General features: G+C 37.4%; 1 long non-coding RNA gene across 1 annotated transcript; it reads right to left on the bottom strand.

The window, feature by feature from the left end:
• Nucleotides 1-1,290: 1,290 nt before the first annotated feature.
• LOC138067448 (uncharacterized) lies at nucleotides 1,291-12,596 on the bottom strand. Its single transcript, XR_011141413.1, has 4 exons — nucleotides 12,493-12,596; nucleotides 10,530-10,590; nucleotides 1,461-1,646; nucleotides 1,291-1,363 (listed from the first exon to the last, which is right to left on the bottom strand). It is a non-coding gene; the product is annotated as an uncharacterized lncRNA (long non-coding RNA).
• Nucleotides 12,597-17,303: the final 4,707 nt, after the last annotated feature.

Genomic DNA, 17,303 nt, shown 5'->3' with positions numbered 1-17,303 from the left:
TAGTCAAAGCTCCACTTAATGTAGACTGTGCCTTTCCTTTACACACAAAGCATGTTCCCATTCAATCTAACCAAATTTTAGGGAGGGACTGAAAATGCATTAATTTTACTTTTTTTTTTTTTTAAGTCTACAGTAAGCTAAACACAGATGTCTGCAAAACCATGAGGCTCGTGATGAGAAATCACAGCTTTCATATTCAGAGAAATCTAAATATAAGTAGAGGCATCCTTTTCCTAAAGTGCTCACAGATTTACAGCTTTGAAATCATGTATTTCGAATTGGGTTCCCCTCTCTCCCACTCTGCACCCTGACAAATCATCCTTGCCTTCTGTGACTGATAATCCCAGTTGGCTGCAATGACACCTACTGGATGTCAGAACTGATGAACTGCAGACTCTGCTGCTGCTGAGTTTAGCTCGCATCACTGCCAATGTAACGTTTGATACCACAGTCCTCTCTCAGGCAGAACTCCCGCCCACTACAACTCTTTTCCTGACTATTTGGATTTCAGTTACCCCTATGAAGCAATTTCCTGCCTCTTTCAGGCTCATTTCTCAACTCCCAGGTAACAAATTTTCAACCTGATTACAACTGGGCTAGTTTAGTCCAGGCTCTTAAAAGCAGTCGCACAATCTGAGCTGCTCTGCTGCAGCTGTTATTGTACAAAGGTTATTTATAAACTGTAGACAAAATCCTTAGATATTTACAAAAGCTACTATGCAAAATAGCAAGATATACAGCATCACACCATGATTATTGTTTTCACTAGGACCTTTCTGTTTGTTCAGTTCTCACTGTGAGAAACCCACAGCTGCATTTTAGATCTGACTGGGAAAGAATTTAAAACTTTGAAGTTCTGATCACAAATTTAACATCACTAAGTTAATGTCATCATTAATTTAATTCTATAAATATTGCATCTTCTTAAAATCGGAACTGACTACATGACTAGCAACATCAGGATTTTTTTAAAAAGGCTTGGAGGAAGGGTTTGAATTACATTGTGTACAATCATCTTTGCTTGCCCATTTGTTGTCATATGATCAGAAAAAGGAGGAAACAAAGTTTCCAGAATACAGTATTGCAACACTATTAGCCAAACTTCTCCACTATCACAAGCAGACACAGACAAATTAGCTGGGATCAAGTTGCAAACTAATAAAACAACCTTTGCTTAGATCCTACTTTTTACAAATATTACCACTAGGGAAAAAGAGGGGGCCCATGATGATATCATGGAGAACCAGCAGAGGCATAACGGCCAGACTTTAGACTGCAATTTGGTGGAATTACCTGAGGTCACTAGGTTTGGAAAGACTCTTGACCCGTATGTGATGGTCAGGGCTTCTTTGGCTGAAGAAACCTTAGAAGAAAAATGACATGAACCCCAGCCTCTCTTGTGAATTCTTTCTTTCAATGGTAAAACAAATTAGCATGGAACCAAATTAGAAATACATTACCTGAGTTTATTAGGAGCTTAATCGTCCAGTAGAAGACAGATAGAATCTTGGATGAACTTCCATGTAACTCCAGTTGCAACATTCAACGGGAAATAAAAACATAACGCACTAATGAAAAACTAAGTTTGAACAGGCCACTCATCAGCTGAGTAAAATGTTTCTTTTTAAAATTCCTCAAGCAAAACCCTGGAAAAGAAACACAACCTAGGTGAAAAAGGTATGCTCTGACCACAAATATAGACTCCGAGCTTGCCTAGAATCAATAACAACAGCAAAATCCTTAACATCTAAAAGAAGATGAATTCAGTAGTCAGAAAAAATATTTATAAATAATATAAATAATAAATATTTATTATAGGTCACCCAGGTGTGATTTATTGCGACAGCTAAGGAAAAGAGAAAAAGAATTTCTCAGCTAAGAAAAGAAACTGAAACTATAACCATTTACAGTCTGTGAAAGAAAACCATATAGAATACTGTCAAGAGATATTGGCATTTTAAAAGAGGTTAAAGGCATAAATAAATATATAGAAATATATACACTACATACATTCTTATCAGTAGCATGTTACAGAGATATTTCAGTTATCCCCATATCACATCAAGCATGGTAAAACAATGACACTGGGGAACCTGTTTATCACATGCTATATACACTCTGCTTGGGGAGAACAAGCTCTGGACTCAACACTATCTATCATCGTTAATGTTAAAGTTTGTTCAGAACCATCTACCAATCAGGAGACTTGAAAATATTTGTAGAGTTCCTCTCACATCATTTATCAAGAGCTTTTCAACATCTAAACTCCAGAAAGGTAGCCCCAGTCTGTGGCATGACCTGAGAACTCGAAAGAACAGTGAAAAATAAACAAATCATGACCAGACAGAGAGAAGGTATGCATGAGAGGAAGAGTAGCTTTCTGACCAAATTCCTTGGCATTTTAATCAAATCCTTTACACGATAAATTAGCAATGTCAAGCTGACACCTCTGTAAATCAGCTCTTCAAAAAGTATTAGAGATACATAAACAAGTAATGATGAATCAACTCTTTTTTGTTTGGTCTGAAATCAACACAGAACAATTAACAAACTCCAGGCAAGAAGCCATAGAATGAGATGCTCCAGTCCACACCAGATCCCTCCTCCCTCTGCATTTTTGAAGACTTTCTCTACAAAGCAGTGCTTTGGAATCATCACCTGTGAAAAGCCACCCACATGGACAGTACCTGAACAGCCACAGCAGTAAGGCAGCATACAGTACCACACAATTAGTGGGCACAAGGTCAGAGGCAGTCCTTCACAACCCTAGACAATGTTTAGTCTTGTCTTTAACCTTTCAAACACTAAAGGAAAAATTTAGTTCTCCTCTTTCTCTCTCCAACTACCCCATCAAGAACCTCCAATTTATTTACAGCATTTGCATTTGCCATGTCCTTTGAGCGATCTAGTCTGAGACGTCTCTTCAGCTTGACAAACAGCCCAAACCCAAACCTAACTTAAGAGACTGAAGGTAGACTGAGCTCAATATTTGCCTCCTTTTGATCCAAGGCTCTAAGTCTTCAGCCCACTAGTTCTCTGGTCGTAAACCTCTCATAGCCAGAGGGGAGGAAGGGAACCTTTTCAACTGTCAGTGCTCACCACAGGAGACAGGACTGCTCTGGAAGCGTGAGAAAGAGAGTTTCATTTCTCACTGCACACAAAACTCCTTGTCTCTTTCCAAAAAATTTTCTCTTTGTATCCTTTTTGTTCTCAAATCATCCCCTTGGAGTTCATCAGTCCTTAATGTGGTGCTTAATATATATAAGCTGTACCCAGAGGCCTGGAGGCACTGAGTAGTACTCAGTAGGAGTAGTAGTAGTACTCCAGAAGTAGTACTCAAGCAGTTGAAATTGTCTCCCATAAACACAGTAGAGCCAAGCAAGAGGACCCACCACAAATAATACTTATTATAAACTCAGCAGAGCTGACACAATAATGATAGGAAAACAGAAAATGAGGTATGGTAAGAAGAGTCTTTTAGTTCCATCTATACCATCCTATCAGTTCAGAACAAGTTTCAAGAGGCTTCTCAAACAAATGCTGAGCTGGGATGTTATATTTAGTCAAACTACAATAAAAGAGTGATTGTGATTTGGATATCACAAAGTGGCAGTTCCATGATTCAGAGTCACTGATCACCATAAGTGTTAAGGTTCCCTTTTTTTTTCTGGTAAAAACTTCCTGGGATATAGATTTGAAGTCCTGAAGTAACTACTATCATTATCCAGTCTGATCTCCCACAAAACACAGGCCATTAAATTACACCAAGCTATTCCTGCATTAGTCTCAAACACTGTGGACATCAAGCACAGAAGACAGGGTACAGTTTATCCAGTGTTAACATTCAGTTACTGTCTATAATGGATTCCCATTTTTGGTGAACAATAACAAGACTCAATACAGTGGTTTTCAGCCCAAGGAAAAGTCATGGCAATTGACAAATACTGGAGAAAGCTTTATCATATCCTTATTGTTTTACAGATATGGAAACTGAAACTCAAAGGCATCAAAGTTAGACACACAGAAATTCAACTGTAACTAAAGGCAAGCAAAATTTATATGCACTAATAAAGTCTAAAAACAGAGTTTTAGTGAGATTTGAGTGCTATGCCGGCTTGCCACCTAGGACTGCATTTTACCCATGGCATTATACAGCCAGACAATAAAGAATTTCTGAGACCTAGCCTCTTTTTTTTTTTTTCCATAGGGATGCTGCTGCTTGTTTTTATTGATATTAATTTGATTTGTATTCTTACAGTACAGTGGTGGGAAAGCAAACAGTATATTTTTTCGCAGAAGAAACTAACAGTTACAGAAAGCAAATACTCTGTTCCATAGAAGACTCCGTATGCCTGTCTAACCTAGCCATATTTCTGAGGTTAAATGATGCAAAGATAAAAAGCTGACTTCATGAAACAAAGGTAAATAGCAACCCAGATGCTCTCATTCATATTCTGCAGTTATTGCCATCAGCTTTGTGACCAACACATTTCACAGCTTGTGAATTTGTAACAATAATAAATTAAGGCAGTAAGAGAGGACTAAGCATACTCCTATAAACCTTTGAAAGGGTTTGCTTTATTTATATCCCAGCTAGGGACCCTAACAGTACTCTAAAGTTTACAAAGTATCTGAATCCAGCAGAATCCAGTCCTCAAATCATTAATTTTACATTTCTGATGGCCTGGATTATTATTATGTATTTACACTGCTTCATACATTTCACATACAATATAAAGAACTATGATTTACTCTTTGCCCTTCTTCCAAGCAGAACTAGGGCCACCAGGTATGAAGTACTGTACATTTAGCCTTCTTGGCTATCACATCAGAACTAAGTAATAAAAAATGAATCTGAAGAAAAGCTCCTAAGGTCACTGAATTTGCCTCTGAAGGTATGACCAACTATATCTAATACCCGAAGGCTAAATTCATAAACAGATTCCCTGTTAAGGGAGCGGGTCCCTCTAGGTGAGATGCATTGAGAAGATATGGGTGGGAGAACCTAGCAACGCTGCTTCATAAACGTTGCTCCCCAAGATCTATTCTGTGTACTAAGTAATATGTAACACCCTGACTTTACAGAATCCAGCATTTACACTTATCCTACATTCACGTCATATAACTTTTTTTCTAGGAAAGGTTATACTTAATGATGTTAAACTGCATTGAAAATATTTGTGACATCTGTCAAATTCATTTTAAAAAATTCATTAGGGTCAGCGTAACGGCAATAAATACAAAATTAATAGCAAGGGGTTTCTTTTAAGGTTACATTAAAATAACATTTGGGATCTGTCTGAATCTGACAAAAGCCAGGGAACTAGCTACAGCCACAATTTGTCCTTAATTTCTTTGTGCCTAGATGAGAAAGGCACTAAACAACCCATATTTTTTATTCCCAGCACTGCATGTATTAGAGGAGAGGAAGTGGTCTCAGAATTAAACTTGGGATTCAGAGTCACGTAGTTTGGCTTCATTTAGCTCACAGCTGTCCTTGGGCGAGTTGCTAACTATTTTGATCCCTTCTTGTAAATTGTGGAAAACTATATTTAATTCTTCCCAGAGCTGTCATGAGGCAGAGTTGTCATCCATTAATGGATGTGTGTAAAATGTTCTGAAACTTCTGCATTGAAGGTGATACACAATGGCATGATACCAGGTTCTCTGTAACCTCCTGCAAGCTGTACCTACTGGAGCATGTTAAAACACAAAGTTTTAAATTTAAATCCCAACTCCCTGGCTTAGTCCTCCTTTCTCTTTCTGCACTCTCCCTGTTTTCTCCTCATGACACCATGTCTCAGAAATACACCGTCTCTCAGTTCAGCGAAAAGGCAAGCACAAAATTTGGAGCTCTGCCCTGCAGCCACTCAGGATGACTGGAGAATGACACCTTCCCTTCAAGGGATTTCTATTTGTTCTGCTCAAAATACAAAAAGCCTCTGTGACAAATTAAATCATTTCAAAATGAGGATAGTTCTGAATTTTACTCAAACAATTACTTAATCTAAAGAAGCTCTAGTGCACTGTTTTAATTTGGGATGTATGTGCCAAGTACTGTTCATAGTTTACTGTTTTGTAAACAAAATATCACTGACTTCAAGGAAACATGACTGAATTCTATATCTCTTAGCTAAATTAAGGGCAGCCAGTCAAGTAAAATGTTTGTTTCCAAATTCACATCTGAATCTTTTACCAATTACACAAAAGTAGCCATTCTCACAAGGCTTTTAAGTACATCTTAAAATTGCATTTTTGTTACTTAGATCGCAATGTCAAGAAAGATGAATCATGTATCAGAATTTATTCAGCCTTGCTAATTAAACTCATTCCTCGAGGCCTGGGAAGCAGTAAACCACTGGAGTGTAGCAGTGAAAATTAGTGGTTTGAATAGAAGAATCATGAACTTTGGAAAAGAAAATATTACCCATCAGTGGAGCTCACCAAATAGCCCCATCCAGAAACTAAATAAGATTAATGAAGGTGAAGTCAAGAAAAACAACATTTTTTAAAAGTCCTCATGTCTTATTTCGTAGACAGCATGACATAAAATAAAGACTCAGCACTACTAGAAATCTCTAACATGCACATATATATTTAACACAAAAAATAGGGAAGCAAGCTTTATAGACCTCATCTTAGCATACTGTACAGAAAAAATAAAAGACTTCTTGAGCAAAAATTATTTTTAAAAATCTGGAATTCAAAAGTGAAATTAACCTTTAAGTATTTCTAAATCTTTAGGTACAAATTCTGTGCCTCCAAATTTTGTAATACTTCACTTAAAACTGTTTACTTAGATATTTTGGTGCTACAATTAATGTTCTGTGTTGAGTGAAAGAAGTATGTGTCCTTCCCAAGTTCCTTCTAAAGAGCCTAGGGTCTGGCACATTGAGAATGTGGCCCATAAGGGCTCTACTCCTTCACTTTTCTATGAATGAAGCACAGATATGGCAATAAAAATAACAACACCTCTCAGGATAAAGTGGAGGCATAAGTGGTTAGTGCATCTGGAAATCCATGCCAAAGGTGTCAAAGACTATGCATCAAAATAGGAAAGCTCCAAAATCAGAAGTCATCAATGAAGTGTCTGATTTAAATCTAGTGTTAGTAATCTTTCAGGAAGGGTGTGCCAATTTTTTTTTTTTTTTCTGGTAGGAACACCACTGGGCTACAAGATGCTGCCTCTTTAAGAGGCAAGATGCTGCCAATCAGCTGGTCAGGTGTATCTTGCCTGCACACAAGACCAGGACTTCTGGCAATGGCAGCTAAGCTTGGACCTCAGTGGGATCAAGGAACTGTGAAACAACAGCTGCCGCAGATGCCTCTTAAACTGCCATGACTCCTGGCCTGCTGCGCGCCATTCAAAATCTGGCCCTTGTCTCTGGTACTTGTGGCCTTGCTTGTTGACGCTTGAGCTAATGACTTTCTAGGGAAACTGCGGAATTCCAAAAAACCTGGCTCCTCCTGTAAGTTGGTCACATCAGATTGTGATTATTTAATGTGCAATGACCCTGGTATTTCTCCAAATCATTCTGGAGCATTCATGCAAATGTAAATCACATAGATGTCAGCAGGGTGCTAGGGGGCAACCTGAATCATCACTAGTAGTATGGAATTGAACCACCATAGTTTTAAGAGTGGGGTTAAAGATGTCCTGGGGTTAAAGATGTCCTCTGCTTCACTAAGCAATGAACAAATTACTGGCATACATAAATAATTGTGGCACATATGCATCTAATATAAACCAAATTCCAATATTTTATAACTTATCTGTATAACATTTGCTTCAATGATGATGGGTTATAACAATCTTAGTCTTCTATTGTATTCCTTTTATAAAAGGGGAGAAAAGAACTATGTGATTCCTTAGAGTAATAAATAGACTTTCTAAGCAATTTCATCCAGTTGGCTGGATCATCCTGGATTTTATATGCTACACTGGGGCTACAGTGTGCTCTGCAACATGCTCCATACAGTAAGTACTTGCAGCTTGCCTAATGGTTCCAGGAAAAGAGGAGCAACAACAAAAGCTAGATACCTCAGACCTTCTCACCTCCTCTTGTCCTTCACACACCCTATTGGACAGTGCATGAAGAAACATGTGAAACAGGCAAAGAGATGAGCCAAAGACAGGTCTTACTGATAAACCAACTGGCACATGTGGTGGCTGGCTCTAAGAGAGGGGTTTAGGCTGCAACCTTCAAGGATTGTAGCGAAACATGCCTGCCCTAATAGATTAAAAGACATAATCAGGGTTAGCCCCATTGTGCTAGGTGCTGTACAGCCACTGAAGAAGTGACAGTTCCCACATCACAGTGTTCATAAACTACCCGCAGAGCAAAACATAACTCTACCAACAGCAGGACCAATCTGCTATTTGCCAATGAATGTAGCTGGTTCTAGGTGTCAAACCCATGTCCCTGTTTGACTGAGCCATGGTTTGACATATTTTTATGATAGTTTTCACAGGAGTTTTTCAAATCTAGAGTCCTCAGTAACAGCATAACCTCCCTCAAGCTGCTAGTATTGGACTCCAGCTGTTCTGCATATATGGGCATCTAGTCTTTTCTCTATGGCATATATGAATATGCCCTTGGCCCTTGTGGCCAAGAAGGCCAATGGTCTCCTGGGGTGCATTAGGCAGAGTGTTGCCAGCAGGTCAAGGGAGGTGATCCTGCCCCTCTACTCAGCCCTGGGGAGGCCTCACCTGCAGTACTGTGTCCAGTTCTGGGCTCCCCAGTACAAGAGAGACATGGCCCTACTGGAGAGAGTCCAGCGGAGGGCTACCAAGATGATTAGAGGGCTGGAGCACCTCTCCTATGAAGAAAGACTGCGAGAGCTGGGCCTGTTCAGCCTGGAGAAGAGAAGATTGAGAGGGGATCTCATCAACGTGTACAAGTATCTGAAGGGGGAGTGTCAAGAGGATAAGGCCAGTCTCTTCTCCGTGGTGCCCAGCAACAGGACAAGAGGCAATGGGCAGAAACTGAACCACAGGAAGTTCCATCTGAAGCTGAGGAAAAACTTCTTCACTGTGAGGGTGACAGAGCATTGGAACAGGTTGCCCAGAGAGGTAGTGGAGTCTCCTTCCCTGGAGATATTCAAAAGCCATCTGGATGTGATCCTGGGCAATATGCTCTAGGTGACCCTGCTTGAACAGGGAGGTTGGACTAGATGATCTCCAGAGGTCCCTTCCAACCTAAACGATTCTGTGATTCTGTAATATATACACTCAGAAGTCTTACTTAGAAACAACTCATCTCTAAGAACAAAAGTAAAGCCCCTATTTCAGAAAAGAAAAGAAAAAAGAAAAGAAAAGAAAAAAGAAAAGAAAAGAAAAGAGAAAAGAAAAGAAAAAATAAAAGAAAAGAAAAGAAAATAGAAAAGGAAGAAAAAAGAAAAGAGAAGAGAAAAGAAAAGAAAAGAAAAAATAAAATAAAAGAAAAGAAAATAGAAAAGGAAGAAAAAAGAAAAATAAAACAGAAAAGAAAAGAAAAGAAAAGAAAAGAAAAGAAAAGAAAAGGGAAAAGAAAAGGGAAAAAAACCTAAAGCCATTCAGCTTATCAGCAGGGCTTGGCTTTTAGACATAAAACCACGCTGATATATGAAACCACAATACAAAACCCATCACCTTCATGACAAGAATATTGTAGCAATAAAAGTGCACCAGCTCTTGAAATTCTGCACTGTTTGGTGATCTGCTCCAGTGAAGTTCTGCAGAGATCCATTACCTCTAGAGGCTATGGTCTGGATTGAGGAGCAAAACACAGAAATGTGATCTCTGTCAGCCTTCACATGACACTTTAAAAGCTATCACACACTGCAATGTAACTGACTACTTTTGTTCAAAGCCATCAGATGACTGAACCTGCGCAGCCACATAATTACTCTTTAATCAGACAGTTTTCTTGGTGATTTGGAAATGTGGGAGAACTGAATATAAAACTCCATCAGTACACCAGGCAACTGACACAAAATCCAGCTGAAGGCTAACAGAAGTTAAGACAATAAAAACAGCTATTTCCATTAAAGTTCTCAGAGTGCAGAACTCTTAGTTGGTAAGAACACACTTTCCTATAGCTTTTATATTCAAAGCTATTCACCAGTGTAAACTACGTCTGACAAGTGGTTTTCCAGTGAGAAATGCCCACTTTCCAGAATGCTAGGTTAATACTACGAATATTAGATTTGAAAGGAAAACATCAATTGTAACTAAACTTCTGAAATTGTCCAGTAGCACTCCTCAATATCTAGTCTTATACTTAGTAAAGTGAGAAGTTTCTGTTTGCTCGCTTTGTCACTTTGCATTGGTTTTACATGGGAGAAGTGACCGAAAAGGCTCGTATTCTTATAAATAAGAATTGTCAGCATAGTTCACAGCTGGATAAGCAAAGCTCCTCTTTATGCATCTTAATACTCACTCAAGATGCCAAATCTTTAATTTAATGGCCAATTTGTGCTGTTTTTAAAGTATGGAAATTTAACATCCAAATGTCAGAGTCAAACATCATATTAAGGCACACACTTACAAAATCTGCCATATGGTAGAAGTACCAGATTCTTCTTCCCATATTCCTGAACCTGTTTCAGCTGAAAAGTATTTTTATAACATGTTAATTTTCAATAATGCATGCAATAGTCAGCAAACAAATCCATCTGAAATCAGAGGTACACAAAATTCAAAAATAGTATGAGACATGATTTAAGGAACCTATATGAGACTCTATCAATATTATATTATCCAGGACTAATAATTAGCCTGCACTCACTCTAACATTTTTTTTGTGGCACGCATCACTCTTCATTAGATGTTAGTCATCCCAGCCCTTCACTAAGCTGAAAGTAAGGTAGACACTCTTATGCGGACAACTAACCTAAATAGGTCAAACAAGTTGTCCCTTGAAGGGCCCACTTCTCTCCATCGACTAAGTATCCATAACCAGTTCACATGCAGATGTCTACACTAAACAGAGAATGAAACTCATCCTCAGTATTTGAATATGAATCATTTCTTTCTTTAGAGTCCAAAATCACAATTCTATTAACTGAGATTCATTATGTAGCTTTATTGAAGCTTGGCAAGAAGGCTATTATAATCCTTAATATAGTCCTTATAGTCCTTAATTATACTGCTTTTTGGGTAAGTGTTTTTTTTAAAGTGTTTTAGAGAAGTACAGCTTATTTATGTATTTTTACGTTGCTGGGAGAGCTGTTATTTTAAATTCTTTAGATGTGATTTGTATGTGAAAAATGTGAAAATTTTGTATGTGAAATGCTGTACATTCCAGTAGCTCTGTAAAACATTACAAGGTTGTAAGTACTGATCAGTTTCTACTCTGCAAACGTGCAGCAGGAAGGAGTACCGAGAGGGCGTACAGAGAAATTAATTAAATAATTAACCATTTACTAAAATATTATCTGATTAGAGGTATCATATTCAAATATTTGGATGAAAGAATAAGCATACATTGCTGCTTTTTCAGTAAGTCTAGACCTTGCTGTGGTAACATGGCAATAAACAGTAGCTTGCACTCTTCTGCAACTACAAAGGCATGAAGTTTTTCATAGTCTTAAGTTCACATAGTTCCCTGAAGCTATTTCTCAGGCAAGAAGGCCACAGGACATAATAAACTTAAAAAAGAGAAAAGATAATATAAAGGCTAGTATCCAGGCTATTGTAAGTTATGGAAGCAAGACGCTGCTCTTAAAAAATTGGGATTAACCACAAAACCTTACTCTACAGTAAAAGAAACTCCTCATATTTAAAATGATACAATATATTGTATATTTAAAATGTTCAGCTCATATATAATTATATACTGTAATTTTAAAAAATAAGTTAAAATAGAAAACTAAGTGCACTTAAATGGTTAAGAAGTTTTTTAACTGTTCTCTTTCCTAAGAAAAGATGTTCTCAAGTTCAAACTATCCTAAAAAAAATGTTTTCCAGCATGTGAGTACTTTTAAAGCAAGTATTTTTCACTCAGCAGCACATTAGTATGTCCTTGAGGACAGGGCAAGACAGATATCACTGTGCTATTTGAATTAAGCAGCAAGGGAGAATAATAACGGTAGTGTAATTCCTACTGAGAAAGATTCTTCAGAAATGGAAATCTGCACTGTTTTAGAGATACCTCTGCTCTCTTGTTTAACTTTTATACAACAGTAGTAGGATGCTGCACTTCTGGTACCTTAGAGATATATCCTTCAAAACCTTTTCTTCAAGACAATTTATGCAATCTTTTCTCACAAAGAGGGTCAGAAACCACAGACAAATGATTAGAAGTAGGAACAGATAACTTCATGAGGAGAGACAGTAATGAGGAAGACCATACAGCTTAGAGAAGGGCTGAACGATAGGGCATTCAACAGATGCATATTAAATAAAGAAGGATGCAGGGAAGCCAGGCGCTCTGTATTTAGTCTGCATTATAACTGACTTATAATGAAACAAAAATGTAGCAGCACATAATTAACTGGTGAAACTCTTACCTTTTCTAGGGTTGGAAGACGATTTTAAAATGCCATAAAGACATGCTTCCCATTGGTTTTGAAACAGATATTTGTCAGTACTTCTCACAGAACATCTTTTACTCTTTAATAAATTTAAAATTGAAAACACTGTAAAGATAATGAGATTCCATGGATTAGCTACAGATGTCTTACCATCAGTTTGGGAATCAATAAAAGATTATAAAAACAGTTAATGTTTTGTTAAAGAAGGAAATCATGTCTACATTTCACAACATGTCAAAGAGTGGCTTGGAAGAGCCAAGGAAGAACCTTTCCACTCCTCTTCCCCCTGCCCTCCCTGGACAAACTGTTCTGACAGCCTGTTCTGGAGTTAAAACTATCATCTTCCACATCATCCCTGACCAGTCATGATCGGATGCAGCATACCAAACTACATAACATATTATGACCTATTCCTATGTGTTAGTGGTAATACACTGGCAAAACTGCATGCATTTACAGAATACATTAATGAAGTTTTGTTTAGAGACTTCCTCTTCAAATTGAAGATTATGCTCACTGTTTACAGTGCAGATGGTCAGCATAATGCAATTCAACTATCTTACCATATGAAAAATATTGCCATTATCTTGGACATTTAACAAGGTTTCTATACGTTTTATAAGAGTCAAAGGAAGGGAAAGTGTTTCTAAGATACTTTTAAGATAATGCTTCCATTCCAGTTAGAAACTGCCCCTAAAGCCTTAGAGTTCTTGAACAGCTTTTCTTCAGGTGGAGAATCCATTAAGTGATGAACAGATTCTCAAACAGGGTTGTGCAGTCATTACATTTTATACACACATCCTCAGATTCCTTCAGCTATTTTGAATGCTTTTCATGCATTAATCAGTCATGGATCCTTGACAAGAACTGCAGAGTACAATACTGAGAGGTAAAGGCAAAGCATACTGAACTCTCATGATGCAGTTTGTGGATTTGGGAGCATTACTCTGACATCTGGGGGAGCTGCTACAGAATTCTGTGAACGTTTTTCAGGGTGTTTTGAGGAATGCATGGAAGAAAAGCCCTCAAATCACAGGTGAGCACCATTATTCCCAGATGCATTAGAAAAATTAAAATCCAGAACTTCACATCTCCCCTGCTCTAAAAGAAGTATTATCTCTGAGGTTATCACCAGAAGAATAGAAAGCTTTATTCACCTTTCAGTCTATTTAGACAAGATAGATTTTGTTTTGGGAAGATGGTTGATTTGTAATGGAGAGTGTCCATTGAAAGTTGTTTATTTTTTCTCTGTATGTAAGGTTTTCCAGAGCCTTTGGTGGCTCTGGATGTATTTCATTGCATGCTCATATAAGAATAAGCTTTTTAAATTGCAATGTATTCAAGACCCTGCACCTATTAAAAAAAAAAAAAAAAAGCTGCAAGGAAGCAATACCAGTGATAATGCAGCAAGGCTTGCATTCTGATAGTGCTAGCTATTAAACACTTATTCTGTGTGTCTATTGCTAAAGGAACTCAAAAAAGTGAATTTCCTAAAAAAAGAAACATTTACCAACTGTCAAATAATATAAGAACAATAAGAATTTCTGTTTTATCCCTGATTAAGTAATTATTTAAATTGAACTCTATAACAAACTGAACAACATCTCTGAGGTCAGATAAGAACAAGAAGAGACCACATAAAACACTAGAATGACTGGGCAGGTAGGTTGATTAAAGTTCAAAATTAAAATGAGCAAATGCACATACTCTGAAATCTTATACCCCTCATGTCACCTACTGTAATCACTCAGAGCGTGGAGATTTTCCTGAATTTGCCAAATGAGGAAGCTAAAAGCCCAAGCATCAAGTTGTTTCTCAGAAGTTCAGATTTACTTCTCAATTCTTTTTTCTTCTTATGAGACTGCTACTTACACAGTGTGTTTCTTTGTGTCCATTTTCATGGGAGACCTAAAAAGGCCACGCTCTTGTTTGCTTTGTGTGGACAATACAGAGACCGCATCATTTACCAGAGCAGAAATCACTTTTCCTCATTATCGTGCAACATGCGGCTTGTTGTGCTGGTGCCACAGCTAGGCTAGAAATAGACAGTAATGTCTCATATTATTCCTGGTCCAAAACACTACATTTTACGTCTGCAATACTTGAAGCGAATATATTACATTAAGCATCAAATTTGTCCAGTTGGTCTAAGAGCTTGGTGACTCCAGGAGGAAACAGGGCAATGGTAAGGAGAAATCAGAGGCATAACAGAATATCAGTACTTAAGATGAAATTTTGTAAAGTAACAGTATGACAGACACATCGAAATCATTCCCCAGCAATGTTAAAAACTTTCAGATATAATTATCTATCTCAATTAGATGCAGTTTTAGTTTAAATGTGAACTTACATGTAATATATATGATTATATATATTAAAAAAAGCAGAAAATTGGTAAAAAAGGTACAGAAATGATATCTATCACTGGCTAAATAATACTATAGATTAATGAAAAAATCTGAACAAATCCTGATCTGCCCAAGAAAGGGTACACAGTTCTGACAGATCCCTTAGTACAGACAGTGGGAGTAAAACATATCCACATGATAATCACATCCTTACCAAAATTGAAAACGTATGTGAAAGTCATGGTGGTCTTGCAAAAATATAAACTCATAAACGATTCCTTGATTCAATGTCATCATTCATTTCTTTCATTTGAGAAATCAGTTTTAGTAGAACATACAAAGATTGATGGCTTTTTCATAAAAGGATATTTTATGAAATAGTGAAATGTAGCATATTTCTACCTGATAAATGTAGAGACCTGTAAACTTTGAACCCATTTTGGCCTTTGTTGCTCATGACCCTGTTTAAGTGATTTATTTTCTTTTAACAACTGCAGTCTGCAGGAGGTAGAATATACTATGTAGATCTTTAATTCTGTTGAAAATTGAACAGTTTAAACACAGAATGGCTGACACTAGAAGACCTATTACTGAAAAGTCATATTATCTTCATTTCAGTATCCCTTTTAGGAGCAATATTTATGGTTGGAGAAAATATGTAATTTACAAAAACAGCCTGGTAGGCTGCTGCAGAGCAATGGAGGAGTTGGCATCCTTGGCCCCATATCACAGTGTCTGTGGCAGTCTGGTGGACTGCCTCAAAGCTACAGACTCTGGAATCCTGGCATGTGTGAAGGTATAAAATCAAGAAATCTGCCTGCTGTCTAGAACATCTTGTTGGAACTGAATGCTTTTTACCCTTGGGAAACACTTAGATTTCAATGATTTAGCAAATTCCAAGGAAATAATACTTGGCTTGATTTTTTTTCTGTTGGTCTTTCTGTACAATGGCAATTTTATGTTTTACTTACATGAATTCAGTTCTCCCTCTCCCGCTTTCTATTTATATTCTGTCAGTGTGCAACAAAGTCAAAATAGCATCATGAATGCTTCCTACTCCTTGGTGCATATGTCACCATGGAAATTAAGCAGGTCAGTCTTCCTCGAGGTATAGAGATAGCTCAGCTAAAATCCAAATCAATTTCCATAAAAAGACTCCAACTTTGTTTCACAGCAGTGGGGAGTCACGTCAGGTATTAGCGTCCCCAGTAGCATATTACACAACTTCTCTAGTAATCTTTCCTTAGGTGACTGGCTCACAGAATCTTAACGGGCTTTAACATGTGTCTCCGAATTATCATAAAATGCCCATGGTCCAGCTTATGAAATAAAATGGATATGTACAGAGAAACAAATAATGCTGAGTTTATTCTGTTCATTCATGGAATAAGCTTCTTAGGGTAAGTAAACTCTCTGTTTGTGAAACATCTCCAGAATATATGGTGCTGTAATACAACTAATAAATGTTTAAAGCTCCACTAGTTTTCTTTACTCTTCATCATTAGAAATAAATCTTATGAAGCAGATAACAGTATTACAATTCATCTGTTCTGAATGAAGACAGTATGTACTGTTCTTTTCAATACAAGAGAAACTGGCTTTGACTATAATGGCAACAATTGGCAAACTGATTTTATAGTTTTGATTTATTGAATATTAGGAAACAGACTTTTTTAATAACAACTCCATTTAGGTATTCATTAAAATGGAATTAGTATCAGCAGGGCCAGATTCTGATATCCATATTTTTGTCAGACAGGATTTTATTACACAAAAGTCCCACTGACATCAGCGGGATTACTTGTAAAGGACCATTCAGTGTGAGTGAGAAAACAGAGCTAGATCCTACTAGGGTACAGAGAACTAAAGAGGTTTTAGGTCCACCCTCCTCCCCCAAACATCCCTCAGCAATGGCTGGAGCAGTATGTAATCATGTACCTGAGCCACCTTCTCTACACTGCTGTTCATCAACCACTGGAATCCACCAATATAAATAAGGGAAATACTCCTGAGAAGAAAGCGACTCACCTTGTCCATCTCCCAGGTATATAGGGCATGAAATACATATCCTCATGTTCACAAAGGAAATCATTGCCAAAGATGGATTATTTTGCTTTAGGCCTTATGCTAAAGACATTTATCTTCAGAATTCTTTCAGTTCAGGCAACAGTTTGAACTGGAGAATGCACAGTACATGTTGCCTTAAAAGAGGGCTACAAAGATGGGTTTTGATTCATAAGAAAAATCACTTGGGGAAAAAAAATAGGGGGCTATAGTAATGGATCTGATTAAAGGATCAAGGCTACATACTGCCTTTCTCTAAATCACATAGCAGGAAAGAAAACCATCTTGTGTTTTTGTCTTGTACACTCCTGATTTAAATATATATATCTAAAGATATTCCAGACAAACCTTTTGATTGCACAGGGTAAAAAGAAC

This window comes from Struthio camelus, chromosome 5 (assembly GCF_040807025.1).
Source record: "Struthio camelus isolate bStrCam1 chromosome 5, bStrCam1.hap1, whole genome shotgun sequence".
In the NCBI taxonomy this organism is placed as follows: Eukaryota; Metazoa; Chordata; class Aves; order Struthioniformes; family Struthionidae; genus Struthio; species Struthio camelus.
This window is presented reverse-complemented; position numbering and strand designations above follow the sequence as displayed.